The following is a 22,598-nucleotide window of genomic DNA, read 5'->3' as shown; positions in this document are numbered from 1 at the left end:
TCTAAATAAACATTGCCAGCCATCTGACTAGAAGGTGTTCAATAGAGAATTAAGTGCAGTACATACCCATTCCTGACACTAGGAGAAGAATAAAAGTGTTCTTTTGTTTTCAAAATAAGCCCTGAAAGCTTTTGAGCAAACCTAGAATATTTACCATCTGAATTCACTATAGATATTTCATTCCTATATTTAATTTTCTGCTCTTGTATGCCGACTTTTCACAATTGTTTTGGTAGCTATGAGTAAATGAGTCAAATACATATTAAAATTAAAGATATTATCATCAAGGAATCAATTCTGTTGCCAACTGAGCCCTAACAGAGCAGTGCAACATTTACAATGCTTCAGATAAAGGTAGAACATCTTTTTAGAGGAAGAATCTTTTTAGAACAGAATCTCCATTTTTTAAAAATTAAATAAAATGATTTTTTTCCTGTTACTTGAGATACATTATCTAAAAGAAAAATGCTCCTTCAGTTTTCCAGTTACTTAGCTCATCATAAAATTACTAAGCACAATAACAGGACACAATACTATGTAATGCCAAATGAATAATGTTTGTTTTCTCTAGAGGACTGACAAAGGACACTAGTATGATGAACTGCAAACATATATGCACGTATTTTAAGTAAAACCTTGTAGGCAGGCAATCTGAGAACACCCATTAGGAAGATCTGTTTAACTAGAGCAATAAAAAAATTAGGTGGGGTACAAGAGGAGACAAAAATAGGAATGACTAAACATTCTGTTCTGAAGAAAACAGTGCAGAAAGCATTATGAAAGATGTATTTAGCTGAACAAGAAATCACTGTGTCTACTTCATATTCAGCAAAACAGGTGCTAAAGTCTTAATTCTATTCAAGTTCAACTCTCTGGAATGCAGACTAGGAAGAAAATTCTAAGAATACTGCAGAAAAAGTAGTTTGGAATTTGGTGATTACCTAAACCTGGGAGAAGATGGGGTCAAAAATAAGGTATCTGCCTCAGACTGTTAAACAGGCAAGTGATGTTGATAAGAGATGAAAAATGGAGTAGAGATTACAGCAGAAGCTATCTTAAAAGAGTGATTCAAGGTATAATTCATTAGGGTAAAAATACAGAAAATATGACTAGATATGTTTCAAAAATTCATATAGGTGAATGTTTTTAGGAAATCACAGCCATAAAAAGTACTGAATAGACAGATGATATGATGTGAGATGAAAAGAAGAATTCATCATGGCCATACTCAGTTAATTTGTGCATTGGGTATCAACACATAAGGATAATGTTCAAATGATGGCTGTGATTGCTCTGCAGAAGAAACAAAGAAATTATGTGGGAGACATCACTCCTCAGAAGGGTGAGTAGGTGAGGAGGCTTTGGTTTTAGGTGTACATAATTATTTTATTTTGTATTTGATTTTAATTTTTCAACTGCCTTCATCCCAGAGAAGCAGGAAGTTAGCAGAATGTCCCTACATACTATTGATTTCTTGTTCAATTATTGTTGCCCTCTGCTGGAATGCAGCTGAAGAAGCTGACAAAAACTGGGTTTTAAGCTCTAAAATTCAGTTGAAACTAAACTGAATAGTTCGCTCCTCTGAGAGCTACTATTTCAGACTTTCTTTAAGCAAATAGTACTACAATAACTATTTTCAGTTCCCGTAAGAGAATTTTAAAGTACAATCTAGAAAGTGCTATTTATTAGGGGGTTTGACCTTTTTTACCCATTCATTTTAATGAAATTTGCTATTCCAATGTAATCACAGGATCCTCATGAGATGATGAGGAAATGTGCCTTTCAATGAGCATATACAGTCGCTAAGGACTCTTAAGGGCAGTATGATCTAAAATCTAAGTTAAGGACACAGATTCCAGGTTTTTCAATTCTCAACAATTTAAATATTTTTTAAAAGTTTTTATGTCTTATGCTTCCTTTTATCTTATTTTCTTATTTCCTGAAAAGATATATTGTAAATGAGGGGCTCATAGGTCTGAGGAGATATCAGGAAAAACGTTCAGTGATAGTGTGGGTCTTGGGTACTCTGGAATGAAGCCTCTGGAAGAAGCGATAGTACAGTAGGTGTTTATTGTCAGGACAGAGCAACTGACAGAGACCACTTTCAGTACATATAGGAACCACTAAGACTGTTGTACAACATCCAGAATAAGGGCGAACCAGCTCCTGCTCAGTATTTTGTTGACTTAGATGGTAAATAAGATTTTCCCATACTTTCACATATGATTTGGTCTGCCTTTCCTTGCAACCGGTAGAACTCATGTAACTTTGTAGGTCTCCTCTGTCATCAGAAATTTGCCATTAAAAAATTACCCTCTGTTATTTTAATTTATGCTGGCTATATATATAGATTTCCCTGAACAATTTAGACTTTGCAGCCTTCTTTCCCAATTTTTCGCATTTCATAACTGCTGATTTGCATTCATTAATGGCTAATTAAGTGCAGTAACTTTCTCACGCATTAAAGCAACAAGAAAGTGCATGCCAGTAGGATGTTAAGTGATTGCAAACAGGCAGCAAGATCATTACAAATTGGAGCAAGTTGTAAAAAAAATATGAATCCATTCTGTGATAATCCTGTGTTAATGGAAGAGGACAAAAGAGTAAATGGGCAATTAAGAGAGAGTAAGCATGATTCAGGAAGACCCATATGAGCAGACTGACAAAAGTCCTGAAGTAGCAGTTGGCTAAAAAGATGAAGGGTAGTATAACTAAATTTTTGTTATCATTAAACCCAATACTTGATGGATTTTTATTCTAGGTCGGTATTAGCATGCAAATACTCGTGGATTAAATTTCCATATGGAAACTGAAAGTTCCCCTTGAATTCTATGTATAAGTAGAGGAAGAAAATACCTCAGATAGTCCTGAGGTCTCATCTGGAAAGTAGCTCTGAGTTGTACGAGCTTCTTAGTTAAATTCTTGTACTGACTGTCCTGGAATTAGCCAGTGGGATAAAATAAACTAAAAACTTGCACATTTGGTGAGCTGCTGATACATACAGATATTTGATAAATATTGCTACACACACAGGATAATTAGTAAGACTCAGGGATGCCCCTCAAAAAACAAACAAATAAACATACAGATCAGTTGATTATCATTCCTAATAGAGGTCTTACACTGATGCATAAAAAGATTTAGGTAGTGCACCTACATATTAAAAAACTAGAGCATGTTAAGCATATTATCAATTTATGGTATATAAGAACACTATCAAAGGAAAAATGGCCATCTCAACTATGATTCCAAACATGCATATTACCACATTTGTTCAATGTACTTCCACATCAACATGGGTTCAGTGATGCATTGAACTCTACCAGCACAATGTACAGTTAAAGCAACATTGTTAACAATGAAAAAGAACCAGGTTAAGGCAATTAAAACAATCAGGTCTTGAAATAAGAGCACAGTGAAGAAAATATCAGATCATTCTTCTTCACAAAATCAAAGCAGTAGAGCTGTCTATACAAAAAGATATGAAAAATGCTTGAATATGCATACAGTTGAAGAAGTGTGCTAGATATGATTATGATATGTCATTGATCCAGTCAGAAAGGTTGTTGGACTTGGAATAATTTTTTTCAAAACTAATACATGGTTTAGAAGAGTAAATGTAGTACATCAGATCAGTATAGATTTAATACATAAAAATATTTGTGCTTGTTGTGAAACTGGGATGATAAAAAACAGGTAATATACACATAGAAAGCAACAAGGTTCCTGTTTTTGTCATTTGTAAGGTATTTCTGTTATAAATTCAGTAAGTCATGTCATCTAGTAATGAAGTGAAGTCATGAAGGACATAATCAAATATAAAAAGGAATATATATGGCATATAGTGTAACACAGAGCTTGAGGTGATGAGACTGGAATTTAACAGGGATGGATTTAGATAACTGATTATCAGAACTGCATCTCTTGGCCCCTCTGTCCACCATAGTTGTTACTTCAGTTATTACTGGGGTTGTTCAGGGAGACTTTATTACAGCCTTTCACTATTTAATGAGAGTCTATAGGAAAGATGGAAAGAGAGCTTTTACAGGGCATGTAATGATGGCAAAAGGGGTAGAGGTTTAAACTGAAAGGGTAGATTTAGATTGGTTATAAGGAAGAAATTCATGATGAGGGTGTTGAGGCACTGGAACACATTTCCCAGAGAAGCTGTGAATGCCCGATCCTTGCAGATGTTCAAGGCTAAATTGGATGAGACTTGAGCAACCTGATCTAATGGGAGGTATCTTTGTCCATAGTAGGAGGCTAGAACTGGATGATCTTTAAAGGTCTCTTCCAATGCAAACCATTCTGTGAAACTGTTTCTATAAGCAACAGCACATTATTCTCCCAGCAGAAATCAGACTGTTATACTGTCAGGAAACGATCTTATATATCTCTTCTTATTTAAAACACCAGACTTCACACTTTCTGATTGTTTGTGGAAGTTAAATAAAGTGGATAACTTCCACTTCAATTTTACGTTTCACTTACAATTTTATTACGAAGTAACAGTTAGACATTACAATAAATAAGATACGGTATTTACTTCTAGTTTTCACAGAATTCCAAACAAATGAGGATAAACATAAGTTAAATGTTTTCCATAATTTGACTTATCCTAATATTTCTGAATGCAGTTACAAGCACTGACAATGAATAAGTTAATGCTGATGATGACACAAAATAATAGAAAAGTACAGCTGAACTCAATAGATCAAACTGTCAAGCAGTTTATAAAGCCCTATAATGATGGCACTCTCAATGGCTTATGAGTCAATCTATTAGTAAGTACTGCTCCACTGAGCATGGGAAGTTTTCTTTTAATACCTAAACAGACTTCTCCTGGATGCACTGCATGAGATTCATATTCACTGCTTCTCATGCAATCCATCACAGAAACAAAGAAGAAACTGTATTTTCTTTGTGTAGCTCTTTTTCAAGTTGAAACATTATTCATTTGTTCAGGCCAAACAGTTCCACCTCACCCCTTACTTACTTGCAAGTTCATGCTATTGTCCTCTTTGGTTGTCATGACACATTTTTTCCTACATGATCAGGAGAATTGGCTAGCACATTACAACAGCTTCTGATCTCTGTCCACCAACCACCAAAAGTCTCTCAGACACTTATGATCTGCTTATAGTCATACTGAAATTTGGTCATGCATGTCATGAATGAGTTGCCCCAGTTAATATTCTTTCGGCTAGATGGCTTTATCAACATCTCTGAGATTTAAGCCCTTGCTAGGCAAAAGGCTTCCTACAATGTTTGGTTCAGTCACTCAACAGATTTTATCATCACACCAATGATAAACCATTTTATCATCACACCAATGATACACACCAACACATCACATCTTCATAGGAAGGGAGATTGTTAATCTCACAATCTTTTCAGCCTGCTGTGTTTTCATTTAATTTTTTCTCATTTCTGTCATTAGGCTTGAATCTTTACTTACTATGAGGCAACAATGTAATAAATCACTGCCTAGAAGGAACAGTTTCCCCCTTAAGAAAATCTGGAAGTAGACACTTCAGTAGAATGTACGCTCCACTTGAGGCATCTTTCTCTCCTCAGACTTCTTTGTAGAGAGAAATGCAAACCATAACTTCTAGAAACCCACTTTAAAATTTGGACTGAGATAACTGTAGCTTTGGTTCCTATCTCCAGTTTCTATATCCACTACTAGTAGATGGTACAAGGAAAAATATTTGATAACTGAATTTATCTTCTAACAGTTTGCTCTGTATATAGCACACTTGCTGAATCTCATTAATTTCCTCCTGCCCTTTTCCCCCCAAAGTCCTTTTGAGCTGTTCATTTATTTAGTCACATGGCTGCATGCCTTTAAGTTCCTCTTGCCAAGTAATATGACTTGATTAAAAGTGAATGAGAGGCAGTTTGTTGAATTCTGCAGCTAAATCTGGTTTGTTCTCACTCTTGAGACTGAGATCTATCAGCAGGCTTCTGACCTTGCCCCTAAAGAGTTTACAGTTTGCCAAGATTTGCATTATTTCTCACTTTGGCAGAGATAACATTCACAGTTCCCAATTTGTCTTTTTATACAACAAAGTAGACAGTAAAACAGCAGAAGAAATGGTGGATTTTATATGATTATATATGACATGATACAATTAACCCCCCTGACAGAACTTAATGCCCTACAGAAATGTAAATTGTGATTTTTAAAATGTTGTTAGTACTTATACCACAGCATATAGTTCCAAATGTACTCCTGCAGGCAAACTTTAATAAATTTCTCAGCTGCCGATGGTATAGACAAATACCATTACCAGAGGTAATGAAGCTGAAGAAGTTTTCCATCGTCTTTATAGTTATTGTATCTTCCATCACCCCACCACCATCCCAAGGTTCAGATTACTGTAGTTTGACTGGATTAAAAAATATATTCATATATATAACAACATCTAGTCTTTGTTGGACTTTTCTGTCTAAGGGAATTACACACTTATATTCTCTTGGAACTTTCAGGAAGAAAAACAATATTTCAGAAACAATTTGGCTGACAGCACCAGCTAATAATCTGTTTGCAAGTAAGCTAAAAGATCGTTTGCTATTATGCTATTTAAATCATTTGTTTGACATAATATGACAGAGATGTTGAGACATTAGGTTCAAGTGATAATGAACTAGATACTAATATAAATTCTGAGTTTGATGCTAAATAAATAATGAAATGTTTTACTATGTGACTGTAAGATAGTTATAAAAGCCGCGTGTTTACAGTGCTTGCTTTTTGCTGAAAACTCACAATTCATCTTCTTAAATAATCACTTTAAATCTCACTTGAAACTCTGAAAAACTACTTCTTATTTTTACTTTTAAAACATTTTGTAAAATGCTTCTGGTCATTCCTTTATCATAGAGTCATAGAATGGTCTGCGTTGAAAAGGACCACAATGATCATCTCGTTTAAATTCCCCTGCTATGTGCAGGATCATCAACCACTAGACCAGGCTGTCCAGAGTCACATCCAGCCTGGCCTTGAATGTCTCCAGGGATGGGGCATCCACATCCTCCTTGGGCAACCTGTTCCAGTGCGTCACTACCTTCTGTATTAAAAACTTCCTCCTAATTTCTAATCTAAACTTCCCCTTACCTAGTTTTAAACCATTCCCCCTTGTCCTATCACTATCAACCCATGTAAACAGTCATTTTTACTCACAGAAAGACCCACTGTACTCTGCACCTGCTTTATTCACTAAATCTAGTATTGTGTTAAACTATACTCTGAGCTGCTTTTCAATGAGAAACTTTTGCAATAAAACCTTTGCATTGTTTTAAATAGGAAAGATCAGACCTCTTTCTCTCAAAAAGTAACAGAGACATTAGCTTGAGAAATCCTGAATTCAGTTCATTTCTAAATTATGTAGTTGCTCCTACTTACCTCCAATTTTTCCCCATAAGAATTCAAGAATTTAAGAATTCAAACATTATCTTAAAATATGATGCAAAATGAGGACTTTTCTGAAGCATTTTCTGGTGTTTGTGAAGTGTAATGTTCAAATACTGAGCAATATGGTCATATTCAATCTGTTGGATTATGACTGAAGGGCAGACCAATGGGTAGAATTTGTCAAAGTATGAAAAAGGATGCAGTACTTGAAATATCGGGGAAACCACACAATTTTTGAGTTCAGACTTTTTATTTATTTATTTATTTTTAAGAAGCCTGTTAAAAACTTAACTACATTTGAAGACTATTTGAGTTTTGACAACAGTAATGTTAAATTATCACAGTAGAAATTGATGGCATACATTTTCTTTCTTGGATACAACCTTATAATCCTTAAATAGGAAGAATTTCTAATAATTAAAAGTCAAAAGAATTATCCTCGTCCTCTTGAGAATTATCAGCTCCTTGCAATTTTGAACAACTATGCCCACTTCAGAAGATAATGCAATAAAATTTAAAGATAAATTTTGCCTTAATGTGGATTTCAGGCTTACCTATGAAAATGCTATGAACCTTTATTGTATTTCAATGCATTATATTAAGATAAATGTGATCTTTTAAAATCACTTTTTTTTTTTTCAGCAGAGAACAGAAAAGAGAAAAAAAACCAAAACAATTTTATAATCCATTTAGAAATGACATATTTGTGCATGAGTGAGAATTATCATGTGATCTATAAAGTTCAAAAAAAAATTCAAAATCTTTCATTCAAAGTGCACCTGTCTCCATAGATTTCAGAAGAGCATCTCACTGTCTAATTACATTTCTGCTGTAAAAGAGATTGTGTACTTGGAATTATAGATTTTTTTATTTTTATTTTTTATTTTTTGCAATATCAATAGTTTTTGTAGTCCAAATGAAAAGATGATTTCATAAGTTAATAAATGTAAGCAACATTTCACCTTTTCAGGATATCAGCAGGTCAACAATAAAACGTACTATTAAAGGAGGAATCATCCTTATGACACTGAAAACAAGTTACTGGAATAAATTAAATATTCATTTTGTCTTGTTACTGTACTGAAGTTTTAGTTAACAACTATGGACATTAACTTTGCTGAGAGAAAAAAAAGTGACACACAGGTCTACTACTGCATTAAAGTTAAAATACGGGAAACAAATTATTCAGCAAAGGTATAATGTAACAGTCTATGATGATAATGCCATGAGTAGAACACAAAGCTACAACTTACAGTGCATGAAATGCGTATGTCAAGGTGCAAGGAAAATGGATAATGTACACTGAGTAAAATTGTGTGGTTACATTGTTATTGTTATTATTAATGTTGTTGTTATCGTTATTATTAATGCCATGGTGTGAGATATGGCTGAAGAAATTTCACATTATTATAATAACACTTAAAATAATAATATATATCACCATGGTGCATTATTTGGAAAGTTTAGAACAAACAAAGTAAATATCTGAATAATATCATTCATCTCTATTCATAAATAATAAGCTGAATGTGAGAGCATCATCATAAAACCCAGAATGACAAAAAGAATCCCAAAGCTGAATGAAGGCAACAATTCATATATAAAATACAGAATTACTCTTTTATTATGACTGCTAAGTGTACTTAGGAGTCATTATGTGGGTATTAATACGCACAATACAAATTGCAAAAGATTTACTCTCAAGCTATATACAACTGAAAAAATATTAATGAAAAGAGTTCAGCACTATATAAAGACAGCCTTTATCCCTGAAGCTGTCTTCATTGTATGTTCTAAACCATACAGGATCTATTTTGTCAATTTTAATATTTCTTTATTTGATCTAGAAAATTTCTGTACTCAGCAAATTGATTTTGAATGTAAGTTCAATCCTTTGCAGCTTTAGTCTAATGTAAATAGGAAACAGTTTACAAAAGATTTCTAATTCCTAAGATATTTTTATTTTTGTTCTAGCTTGGATTATAAAGAATATGTTTATTCTCATTGACATACAACTTGTTCCCTGTTTGATCTCTAACCCATCCCAATTTTATTCTAGACTGTCACACTTATGAATGGTCACAGTTGTCTGATTACAACAATTTACATGTACAATGTGTACCATGCACAAAACGCACAATTTACATTTTGAGTAAATTATGATCAAAAAGAGCATTAAATACTTTGACTGTCTTTATAGTTATCTACCAATACTCTTATTTTTAGTATGCAGTGAACCAACCCTTTTCTACTTCTTTTCACTCTTGCTGCTTTCCTTTTGAGGAAATCTCATCTAGTGCTACCACCTCTCTGATTCTACATACTTCCGCTATACTTCCTCAGCCTACTCTTAGTAACAAGTTAATTCTCTACTATTTCTTTCCTGTGTTTTAGGTTAATGAAGATGTCATCATTTAGCCAAGTACTCCTTCTTACACTTTATTCCATTGGACTAGTGAGATATGGATTCTACTTACCAAAAATAAGACCATTTATCGATTTATGGTTATACAAATATTCATATGTGAAAATGTAAATATATATATATATATATATCTTTATTAGTGATAATTGGTAGCAGTAAGAAGAGCAACAGGGACAAATGATAGAAAGAACTGCTAAGCTGCAGACAGACTGATGGAAGAGTGCCTGTATTGAAAATAATTCCACTACAACTACCAACTTTTCTTGTCTCTTATTGACTAGAGAAGAAGACACCAAACCTTCAAGCTGAAAGCTTTTTGTTTTGGAGCTAATGGTTTCTCATCTATTCGAATAAAGACTTAAAAACACTCTTTGGATTTGCAATTGTACTAAAAAGGTACATTAGTAAATAGATAAAAAGGACATTGCCATTTGAGATAAAAACATCAGTAATGCTGCCAGTCAATTCTTTTCTAATATTTGCTGATGACTTTGCCATGAAGCAGTCTGCCTTTTAAGTCATTCCAGCATAAAGAATGAATGGTATTACAACCAGGAGCGAGTGGGAAGTTTCTGTGAGATTCATTTTAGGGTTGAAAAAGGTTTTAAGAATAACACACACAAACTGTGATTTGTTCTATGAATTTACAAAGGTAATGAGAAATGAGTTTTGTGTCAAAAGACTAAAGAGAGGTCTGTCAGCTATAATTGCTTCAAGCTAGGTTTGACCTACAACCTAACCAGCTAAGTGAATAGCAACTTAATTTACTGGTAGGACCATCTGCAAGCCTCAGGGACTTCTAGTTGCTAACTGAATCCAGGGACTATTCTCTTTTTATGCAAATTGCATTCTATAATTTTCTGACTTCTGCTCATTATATTTTGAGATGAAAATGCTATTTATGGTTACTGTTTGGCAAATGAATGTGCTAATCTCCCTCCTGCTGCAGCAAGAGTAGCTATTTTAATTAGGGTGCAGGTATATTTCACAAATATTCTATTGCTTTCATTGAAACTCATGGAGATGACATCAAAGTTATACTATCTCTTTACGCACATAACTTGAAATATAATCAGTTTGAAACAGCTTCTAAAAAGCAACTTTTAGAATTTTGAAATAGTATTTTAAAATTTATAGATTATGTTTATACAGTGATATCAAGATCCATTTATGTTAATCTAATGCAAAATGAAACAATTCGGATATGAAACATGCACACAGACTACAATTTATCAATTATTTAAAGAGGAACTGAAAGAGAAAGTTTAGCTCCACAACTCCACAGGGATTGTGCTAGCCTAAGGATGTATCTTTTCCTCTGAAACACCCTATATATGATGGCAAAATTAAAATTCCTTTAAAATATTCCTAGTGCTACAAGATGAGACAAACATTTAAAAAGAATGCATATGCTATTAAAATATATTTTTATGAGTAGTTTCAGCCTTGCAAAGAACAAAACAAATAATAAACAAAATATATTCACACCTTTTAATGACTGCATCATATACAAGTATGTAGAAGTGAATGACAATGCTTACTGCTAAAAGCTCAAACATCTACGTAGGCATTGCTCCATGTTATAAAATGTATTAATTATAATGCTAATTTCTTTGAAGATTTATTTCTTATTTCCAATTGCATTTTTCCTCATAATAAGAAACTTCAAGAATAGCTCTGCAGACATCTGAAGTATCTCAGGAAAACTCCCGAAGAGAAAAATTTTTGTGGCATTTCAGAATACTCTGCACAGATCACTAATAACATTAGTATAGTAAAAAAAAAAATAAAAATCTGAAAGAGTAAAACAGGCGTCTGAATGTCAGCAGACATTTTCCAATAAAATAAACTTACTAAAAGTTGGGAGTATTAAAATTTTCATAAATTCTTCTTTCTAAAGAGAATATGGATTATTTTGCCATTTTGAGTCCTTGGTATTTTAATCATCTATTCCACAAACTGGGACCTTCCGTTTATCTTTCCCAGAGTGCACTACTACCAAAGACTCACTTGATAGAAATGGTTAAGCCTGAGGCAGCCTAGCCAGTGGGCAGGGAGCCAAGCAGCAGTAACCTTGTCAGGTTCCTGTATTTCAGTATTTCTGAATTATGCCATCTTCGTTTTCAGAGAGGGCTGACCTTGGGGAAGTGGTGATTCTTTACTGAAAATTTGAAAAAAAACAAACCAAACAAACAACCCCCCTAAAACAAACAAACAAACAAACAAAACAAAACAAAAAACATGTATCTATCTCTGTCTACCTATCTACCTACCTACCTATCTATCCTCTATAAAATGTTTCCTGTTCATCAGTAACTGAGCAAGGAAGAACTCATTCATATCCTCATGGTCTCCACAGACAACTTACATAAATTAGTAAGAGTTTATATATTTGGTATCATATGGAGAACAGACTTTGTCCAACATAATACCAGCTGAGCTCCAGAGCTACAGAGCGCAGCCAAGGTTGTGATATCTTAACAAATGTGTGATCACAGTCACCCCTTCCTCTAAACCTCTTCCCAATCTCACATCTAGCTGTTCCCTCCCTTTCTTATTTTTTAATCTCTTTGATTTATGCTAAATTATTTTACCAGTGAGAGCATTTTAACTAAGACAGTATGAGCCCTTGTACTTTTTTTTTCCTTTTTTTTTTTTCCTTCCCCATGAACAGAACAAGTTTAACATTAGTGAAATGAATATGTACCACATATGAGAAAAGGAGTATTTTCTTCTTTCTGAGTAGAATTACTAAATCATTAAAATAGGTATTAGGAGTTCTTCTAAATCTACACAGGAGCTGTAAATTGCTCTTCCAGAAAAGAAACATTAAGCACATATATCTAAAAATTCCCAGTAAAACTTGTGTTTTCCCCAGTCTCTGCACCCCAGTCTCTGTACAGGGGTAGGGCAAGCAGCAACCACAATGAATGGAAAGTAAATCAGGAAAAATAACATTAATATTTTCATTTATACTCTATTCAGCAATGACTGAATCTATTGCTTATAAAGAAAGGCAAACTTCTGAAAAAAATCTGGCTTTCCCAGAGCAGTGTGGGACAGTTTTGCAGTAGTAAGTATGCTATAAATTAGGAAGCCTTAGTACTCCAAAACAGTGGAGTACATCTCCCATGCATGTCAGAGAAGCATTTTTAACTTGATCTCAGAATGAGATCAGAATTTTTCTTATTCTTAAAACTTTTGTGAATTGCAATGAAAAGCCTAAGAAAGAGAAGTACTGAAAAAGGTATAGCAGGCTTACATGACATTCGCAAACATAGAAAATCTTCAGTTGCTCAACTGAAGACATCTATCTGAGGCCTGACTTTTCTGCTTTTTCTTTCATAGCAAACATGACTGAAGAAGTTTGCACTTCTCTCTTCCTGTCTGTAAACCCATTTTGAGCCTTTTAGTTGGGCTAGAACAACTGAGGAATTGCACTGTTAATGATATTTGCAAAATGAGTTTGGCTAAAAAAATCTGCAAAAATAAAAGTGGTACTATAATACAGAGAGTTATGCCTGTCCATTTTGGTAATGATAGGCAATACCATTCATGACAGCGGACATTTTATTCTCAGGCTGAAGGCTCAGATTAGCACATGTGCTGTACTTAAGCAATATTCCTACTCAAGAGATAGCCTGATTGAGAGCCATGTTATAGAAAAACAACCCTTGCTTCCTACTAAATGGCATGGTATGAATTTTACATGTGGCTCAATGGATAGCCAAGAGAACATTGTATGGAAAGGGGATTGGAGCCTTAGTCCTGTGCTGTATCTAGACATCCTTTGGCCAGGGGTGAGGCAGCATCAGCCTTGCAGGCCATGTAACTCAGAAAGCTCCTGTCTCTCATGTAAGGGTGATTCTTTCAACCTGTAGGCTATTATGTTAAAGTATCTTCTTGCCATTTCCTATTAGAAGTGGAAGAGGCAGCTATTTAATTCAAGGAGATTGAATTACCCTCTGGAGATGCCTGCATTCTTCATATAGTTAATGGGATAGAAGTAAGTGTCTAAGTTAAGAGGACTGATTCACTTTCTTCACATCTTAAAGACATTTTTTTTCTATCCATTGACTACGTAGGCTGCTTGCATAGAGAGGACCTTGTCTTTACAGGAACAAACACATAGTATTTCTGAGACCATTTAATTTATCCAAATTAGATGGAACTCCTATATTTTTATCTGGTTAATAAAAAATGAAACTACTTTCTAGACTTTCCAACAGCAGAAAAGAAGTCCTGATAAAGATCCTTTAAGTCTCCCGAATTATGAGATATTCTGCAGCATGCTGACATGCTCTCGGAAGTATTTCATCTGTTTTATTATCTTGCAAAATTACCTCAGGAAGTAAACACAATTAAAGCAATATTTTCTGCTAGACAGAAGTAACAGATTCTGCTCTGGAGAAAACTGTCAGAAGTTTGCATGATAATTCACCTTACAAACAATCACTTTCTGTGCAAACTGGAAGCATATAAAAAGTGCAAATAAATCACCTCTACATAGACTAGTTGAACATACTCAAACCTATCTCTGAACAGTTTGACTTAAAAATAATTGCTTTATCTTGTTACTTAAATGGCCACTGTACTGTTAACACAATGGGCTACAAAAATACTTTTTACCGATTCTCTATGTGGTTTCAAGACATTGTGCTGGACGAGTAGTAGATTATTTATGAGTAATTAGAAAAACACTTTCTTTTCTGGCATTTGAAAAGTAGCCTTCTGATAAAAACTGCAATATATTTTGTTAAAGAGTTAAACTGTATATGTTCTTTGACTTCATATAATCTCTATGTTAATACAGCTAAAACTAAGTACAGGTTTTAATGTGCATCAAGCACTTCCTCAGATGTATTTCATGCTATCTTTAATGAAAGTGAGCCATTAAGAGGGGACAGGTGAGGTGGGCAGGCATTATTTAACTACCCAGTTGTCATGTCTCCAGAAGTACTTTACAATTTCCTCATTCTCTATATCTAAACTAGGGATTAGATTTCTATCTAAAACTGGAGATCCCGTATGTACACTTCTGTTATGAAGCACTCTCTTGACAGACTACCCAGGCATAAGCGATAATATTCTCATTAAAAAAAGCAAAACTGGGGAATAGAGAACTGATTACCTGCATCAAATATAAAAATGCATAGTCACTTTGATATTAATCAAATATATGGGATTAATACTCTCTGAGACATTATTCTATATACCAGAGTATGAACAGTTTTGATTTCATAAAGAAATAAAGTAGTAAAATACATTTTGTAGATTTCTTACTTTTTTCTTCTTAATATTTTAAAATCTTAAGCTCTATATACATGTTTTACTGTGAGGGTGGTGAGACACTGGAACAGGTTGCCCAGAGAAGGTTAGAATTCTTCTTCCCTGGAAGCATAGGCCAGGCTGGATGGGTCTTTGAGCAACAAGGTCTAGAGGGAGGTGTCCCTGCCTAGAGCAGGGGGTTGGAACTAGATGATCTTAAAGGTCCCTTCCAACCCAAACCATTCTATGATTCTATGATTTTTCTATATATGAACATATACATGTAACACATATGTAACATTAAAGCAGTTTACTTCTTTATTTCCCTTAGTCTTAATGATAGGGTTTAATTACTTATACTGTTCTTTCCCAAGATGAAATAACCCTGATGATAATTCAGGATTCTATGAAGAATCCTGCATCTCTGGGATCTCTGTTTTACTTCTTAGCATATTTCAAAGTTACAGTGATTGGTAAAATGAAGAAAACACAATTCTAAAACTTTAAAATGTTTTAAAAAATTGAAAAAATTAGGAAAAAAAGAAAACAGAAAAGTTACATATGATCATTACAAAAAAAAAAAAAAAAAAAAGTTTTAAAAGGTAGAAATCCTACAAGGAAATGAATAATTCGCTTTCCAGTGCAGTAAGTCGGAGTGCCACGCATTAGGCGATAAGAAGAAACCAAGATGCTCCATCCTAAATTTTTCATGTCGTATTTCATGACCTCAGTGTCATTCTCTCAAATAAATAATTATCTAATTTTCTGAAATAAACAAATGGACAAAACAAAACCTTACAATTGGACCACTGCCCACACAGGCCATCAGCATGCCTATAATTTCAGACTTTGTTCATAGATACCTGCCACAACCACTACATAGGGTATTATTAGGAGATACAAAACTTGCAACAGATTTTTGTAACTCATTTTGTTAATGTGTACGTCACAAGTGCAATCTCAGGCATATTTCCTATGCAGGATTTTCTGCTTATAGGTCCTCTGCAGTTCTGTTTATTTTCCCATCAGCTGGACTTGTTTCCCCCAATCTCTTGAAGCTTTATGACTAAAATTCCTGTTTCTTACCACACTCCCCTGCATTCTGATCTGAGTCCTGCTCTTCCTTGGGCAAATATAAGCTACGTGCTACCAGAGCACACTGGATGTCTATGGCACTTTATGAAGCAAGACAACCAAATGGAGAAAATGTTTTCAACACACTAATCTACTGATATCATATATACCCTGAGGTGTCTTATGGCTCTTTGAATGCATTCAATTTCCTTTAATTCTTCTTCTTTTTTTTTTTTTTTAATTGGTTGTGGAAGAAAGGAGTAAAGCTGTTGATGTAACCATCTTCTAAAAAATATATTCTAACGATAAGAGGAAACAGATGTAAAAATGAGCTAACCACTTTAAAATAATATTTATGTTTTAGACTGCAAAGAGAATAGATATGAAGAGGAAAGTTACTATTGCTTAGCCTCCCAGTTCCCAGTTGCAGCTCTATCAACAGCAGTTTGTGATTAAGAAGCCTCTTTCAACACACTCTCACTTACAATAAACCAACTGTGGAATATTGAACAGTATGTGGTACAACAAAAAATAAGTTAAAATAGATGGAGGTCTCCAGCTGTTACTGAAAGGGCAGCTTGGCATTTTGGCAGGAAAGGGCAACTTTTAATGAGTACCTTCTTTTTCCATGTACTGCCTTTCTGTAAAAACCCAAGTGGCTTACCTGCATTCCCAGTCAGACTAGTCCTACTTCTTTTATCCTTGTCATCCCTTCTTTGCCCCTTTAAACCCATGAAGGAAGTTTCAGTTTTTCTTAATTACAGGTTCCTTTCTATACTTTTCACCAGGGTTGGATGTCAAGACATCTCTCTAAACTGTCTTGTAAGGACAAAACACACTTTATTATAGAGTGCCAACTTAAGCTTTCAATAATAATGACACTAAAGAAGAGAGGGAGATAGTTTCAAAGCTTCAAATAAATCCCACATAAAGAGCAAAGCATATATTCTGATGTTTTGCTTTTATCTAAGTACCAGTGCAAGACTATCATTTTTAGTTTGAATCCATATGAAACTGAACGAGTTGGAGAAAATGTATGGATCCTTTGTTGTACGAAAGCATTATGAAGATAAAATTGAGAAAATATTCTCTCTACATTATTGTATGGTTTTTTTTTTTAAGGTTTACATGTAAGAAGTAAATTGTAGTTCAGTTCACAGAACATTTGATTTTTTTTTTTAATTTTTGTTTTAAAGGATGTTATTACTCTTAGAGATATATAGATGGCAATTTATGACAGAGATGGTAACATTTTTATTGACTGCTTCAAGACTTATGATAATATGTACAGTAAAACTGGAATTATATTATTAAAAAGGTTTGACTACTTGGGAGAAATTTAGTACAAAAAGACAATTTCATTTCAAAACTATCATGATTAATTACAATTTACAATGTATATTTCAAGTAAAAACTCCATATTTGAATGATGAGTGATATCATCATAATCAGAATGTGTCATAACAAAGGCTCCAGTCATGAAGGCAGAAGTTCTGTGTTACAGGTTTCCCAGGTAAGGTTAGTATTCTGGAAAATGCTAAAGCTTGCACAAATTATAAAAGCACATTTAACTACTACTCTTTCCTTGCATTTTTTCTCCTGACTTATTATATTCTAGAAATTATCCTTCAAATTCAAGTTATGTTATTAAAATATAGATGAAATATACTGAAGCAACAGCAAGAAAGTTTGGAAAAAAACCTATCTTTCTTTGCAGCTAAATCAGTACACCCAAGAGGATATACCATATAAACAAGGTATATGCAGAAACAGTTACTCAAATAAGACATGCAGCAAATTCTACAATTTTTTTTTTTTTTTCAAATACAAGGCCATGTGTAACACTTCATAATGTATTTCTAGATATCACACTAAAAACACTTCACTTTTAAAGGATAGGAAAAATAGGAAACACTTGATTTATGTAAATTTCATTGGACTACATTGTTTCACTTATATCAATGTGCCTCAAGAGACCTACATATGAAAACTACATATACATGACATTGTTACATTACAAAAGCCTAAGTATCAATATTGGAGTAAAGACCCCCGTTTTCTTTTACAAAGTCTGGAACGGAATGCAAAACAAAGAAACAAAGTTTCAGAAATCCACAAACACTTGAATGCATAATATTGCTTAGGAAACAGATTATTATACATTTCAGTACATAACATCCAATTTGAGTAATTCATTTGATTTCAGGGAAAATCAACTGTACTAAGACTCTTCTGAAGACTTCTTTTTGATCTATTTTTTTCTTCATTGCAAAAGGCCTTAAACTTTTAGAAGACAGTGTCTGTGTTTTGCACTACTACAGAATATACCATTTGATGAGGTTTGCTAATAATACTCATCTTTCTGGATTCACTCCTAAAATGCATAGCATAGTAATCAACAAAATGTTTATTATTACTGTAATATTCACAGGACAATTAAGAGATTAAAATTCCTGAAATCTCCAAAATGGCTTACATCACAGCATCCTGATGGTCACCCATGGTATTTCAAACAAAAACTTGAAATGTGAAATCTGTTCACTTCATATACGTGACACTGAATTATACACATAATTCATTCCACAGTATACTCTTACAGGTTCAACAGAAAAATGAGACACATACTATCAACATCATTAAAAATCTTACTAAACCCTGAATGTAGTCCTATGATATTTAACTATTCCCACAAGCAGAACAGATCATATTAAACTAATTGCCTATTTTTCTCCTGCCTTGTATTTATTTTCTCTCCCTCCGTCTAATAAGCTATTACAATCCTTACATCTAAACTTCAGAATTATAGATACTTAGTAAGATATTACTGTTCTCTTGTCTCTGGTGAAGATTGGGACAAATTAGTTTGTGATCTTAGAAGCAGTTTCTTTTTATTAGGCATTATGTTTTAAGCATATGATTGAATATTTCAACTGAATTTTTGAATCTGTTCAAAATACAATCTCATGTTCAGGAAAGCATGGTGTGCCCAGAATCAGATACTAATTTGGTAGACCTATTAATTCTACTGTTTTCATGTTATCACCATATTTCTATCTGTAGCATATGTGCACCTTAGTCATTTCAGAGACACATGGTATTTAGCAAGGTGTAAAATGATGGAATGGTATCAAGTTATTGGGTAATAATTCTTGCAAGATCTTATAGGCATTCCCAAGATAAATTTAAAACTCTTTTTGTCACTTACTGCTTGGCAACCTTTACTCAGTTGCCTGTCATTCCTGTCTGGTGAAGTTCTTGTTGATTCTTCTCTGTCAAGTGTTAAAGTCAAGGTAAGAAACATAAATCTGCAGACTGTGCAGTGTCTTCCATGGAAATGATGGCAAAGGAAAGGATAAGGAAATATCATGGCATTCACTATATAAAAATTTGAAAGCAATAGACAAGAGTGACATATATCGAGTTGGGAGGATAAATTCCCTAAGAATCTGTTAAGCTGTATCCTACAAGATGATAACTGAACATATATATATATATATTCTTTTGTTATCAAAACCCAAAGCTTCTGTCCACATTTTCTTCTTCCTTATTTAATTTTTTTTGGCAGTACTTGGAAACTATATTGGGGTACCCAAGTAATTTTGAATTGAGCCAGGTTTGAAAAAAAAAAAACCTCATCCCTGCAGAATTCATTACAAATACTGTCTCTGAGACCCTTGAAAACTGTACCACATAAATTAGGGATGTACTGGCATCAAGTGAATCTTTATATAGCATGTGATTTTAGAATTTTTTCTTAGACTGTTCCAAGAGCATAGTTTCTTTAAAAGTTATGTGACCCGTTGGATACTGTGTTAAAGATGAGAAATCAGTAATAATTATCAAAGAAATTAACACAAACTAAAAGTGTTTATTGAAGGGCTAATAGTTCACAGCTGAATTGGCACAGCAGAACAGAAAAGCACAGATAAAAAAGGTAGAAGCAGCAGTTTCTCCCATTCTAATCTTCTTTGGCCTGTCATCCAGACTGGCAACAAGTACTTCATGAATTCACAAGGGAAATAGAGTTCCCAAGTGCGGGTTCAATTTAACCTATTCAGGTTTCAGCACACAAACTCTAGTTTGATGACTGCTTTGACAAAACTCTGAGCTTAATATAACTCCTCCGGTTTTTGAAGCTAGTCCTAAACTGATGAATTTTTAGCAGAGATGCAGCTCAAATGGCTCACACTGGAGAGGAATTCAAGTTCAGATATTAATGACCTTTATGACATTCCTCAATTATAACATGATACTACGTCACCTTAAGCAGTGCATTTCTGTAATATCCTGTGAGCTGCATACAAATAAACAAGTCAATTTGTGTTTTTTAATCTTAACAGGATGCATTCCATCTGATATGAAATTGTTCCATTGATCCTGGGGAACTAAAGAAATGCAAGTTGTCAGTATCATTCTCAGTATTTCAGAAACACTGGAGGACACTACCCCTAATTTACCAAATAGAAGGAAAAATACTGTATGCTTGAAATTCATTTTTTGACAAAAAGTTGAGAACTAATGAAGCCCACTACATCAGTCAGCATACTGATATTTTTATGTAATCTCTCTGCTTGAATAGTCATAATATAAATTTCTAAATCTGTGCATTAAAACTGCAGCTATCTTGCTGTATAGTAATATAAGTTTTATCTCACACTGCACAAAGATGGACAGTCTTCAAATTACTGCAGGTAATACATGTTGGCCCATAGACAAAATGTTCCAGACTCCATTATTTAGACTCAATTAGCAGAACTGTCTTTCAAAGGTGATAATAATCAAGACATTCTGGTTTTGCTTCCACTCATGCCTTTTTGTTATCCTGTTACTCTCTGGCTACACTGCTGATTCTTTAACTGAACTACACCACTGTTGAGTCAGATGTGGACATTTAATATTACAATACAAGAAATTCTGACTTTATCTGATCAACAATATAACTTAACCATAGTCTCAAACAGGAGACTTTGGAGCCTGGGATTTATATTTCACATCTGTAAGGAAATACAGGGAAAGAAAGTTGGCTTTTTACCACACTCATCAGTGGGGTTTGAAGTTTGTGTGTAAAAAAGTAAAATAGTTCAGAATACTGAAACTAGAATATTTTCTGTTAAAATATCCAGGCATTTCTTTGCTAGATTTCTTCAGAGAAGCTCTCTTTCACCCCATAAAGAGACCTGTGACGGAATATACACGTCTCCTTAAATATCTGAGTTTGAACTCACCACCTCAGGGTCCATAACCAGTCAAAGGAAAGAAAGCCATGCCCTGAGGGGATTCATCTCATCAGAAAACAGATGTCAGAAGTAAAGCAGAGGGATAAGTATTCAGACATTCTGCTTTAAGACATTTAACATTAGGCAATATAAGTCCCACCCAAACTTACTGAGTCCAAACCTGACACACTGGTAAAGGACATGCTTTCCGAAACAATATAGTTTTTATAATCTTACTAGTTTTAATCTTCCTTGTTTCATAAGTTAGAAAAAGTATGTAAGTTTACATTTCAATGATGTATATAGTATTTAAGTGAAAAATTACTTTACATAGATAAAAATAAAACATTAACTGAAACTAAAAAGAAAAGCAGTCAATGTATTTTAATTTGTCTGAAAATTAAATAAAGTCCTGGACTCACATTGTTTCTTTGGTATTGAATGCCAATGGGAAGGGAGAATGACTGTGAGTAAATGCTTCTCACAGAAGAAGAATGCTAGCATCAGCAGTACGTGTAGGTCAGTAATCACTCTTAGAAAAAAAAGGACCTCTACTCACATTTACTCATTGTTCTGAATAACAGTTTGCTTTTTCTCTTTTATCCTTTGACTGTCTAATATTCCTTAGATTCACTTATCATATATGCTGTCAAACAACTAATTTTTTCTGGCAACTGACATTTTTAAGGAAAGTATATCATGAAAAAGAGAGTCTCATTGGTTTCTATAAACTCACATGGGCAATAAACTATCAGGACAGTTGTAAAACACATCATTTGCAATAGCCATAAGCCCAAACTAAATCACAATTTCTTTACAGGATGTCTTTGGGATAAGGTAAATATGGATGTTTGCATAATTATATCATCAGCTGTTTCCTAACTTAAAACATCAGTTACAGTGTTTGTGTTTCTTTGTGAAAAGTAGTGTAGAATGATATACTATACTCCTTTTTAAAACATTGAAAGTATTATATGTAACAACAGTGCATTAACAAAATCCAAGTTACACTAAGCAACCATGGTTACAGTTTCATAAGAGATACATAAAGTATTATCAGATGAATTTTAGATGCTTCTACCTACTGTAAGTAAACAAATATACTGCTTTAGATTGCCAGAATAATCAATAGTCTGAGTTAATGATGGCAAGAAAAAAAAATTAACCAGCACACTCATTTGTCAGGATGCCTAGTAGA

General features: G+C 33.8%; 1 protein-coding gene across 4 annotated transcripts in view; it reads right to left on the bottom strand.

Annotated features, from left to right (window-relative positions):
- SNTG1 (syntrophin gamma 1) overlaps positions 1-22,598 on the bottom strand; it is a 334,747-nt gene that overhangs the window by 72,108 nt on the left and 240,041 nt on the right. The gene's annotated exons all lie outside the window — the stretch shown is intronic.

This window comes from Gallus gallus, chromosome 2, assembly GCF_016699485.2.
Source record: "Gallus gallus isolate bGalGal1 chromosome 2, bGalGal1.mat.broiler.GRCg7b, whole genome shotgun sequence".
Taxonomy (NCBI): Eukaryota; Metazoa; Chordata; class Aves; order Galliformes; family Phasianidae; genus Gallus; species Gallus gallus.
Note: the sequence above shows the minus strand (reverse complement) of the source record. Positions and strands in the feature narration are given on the sequence as shown.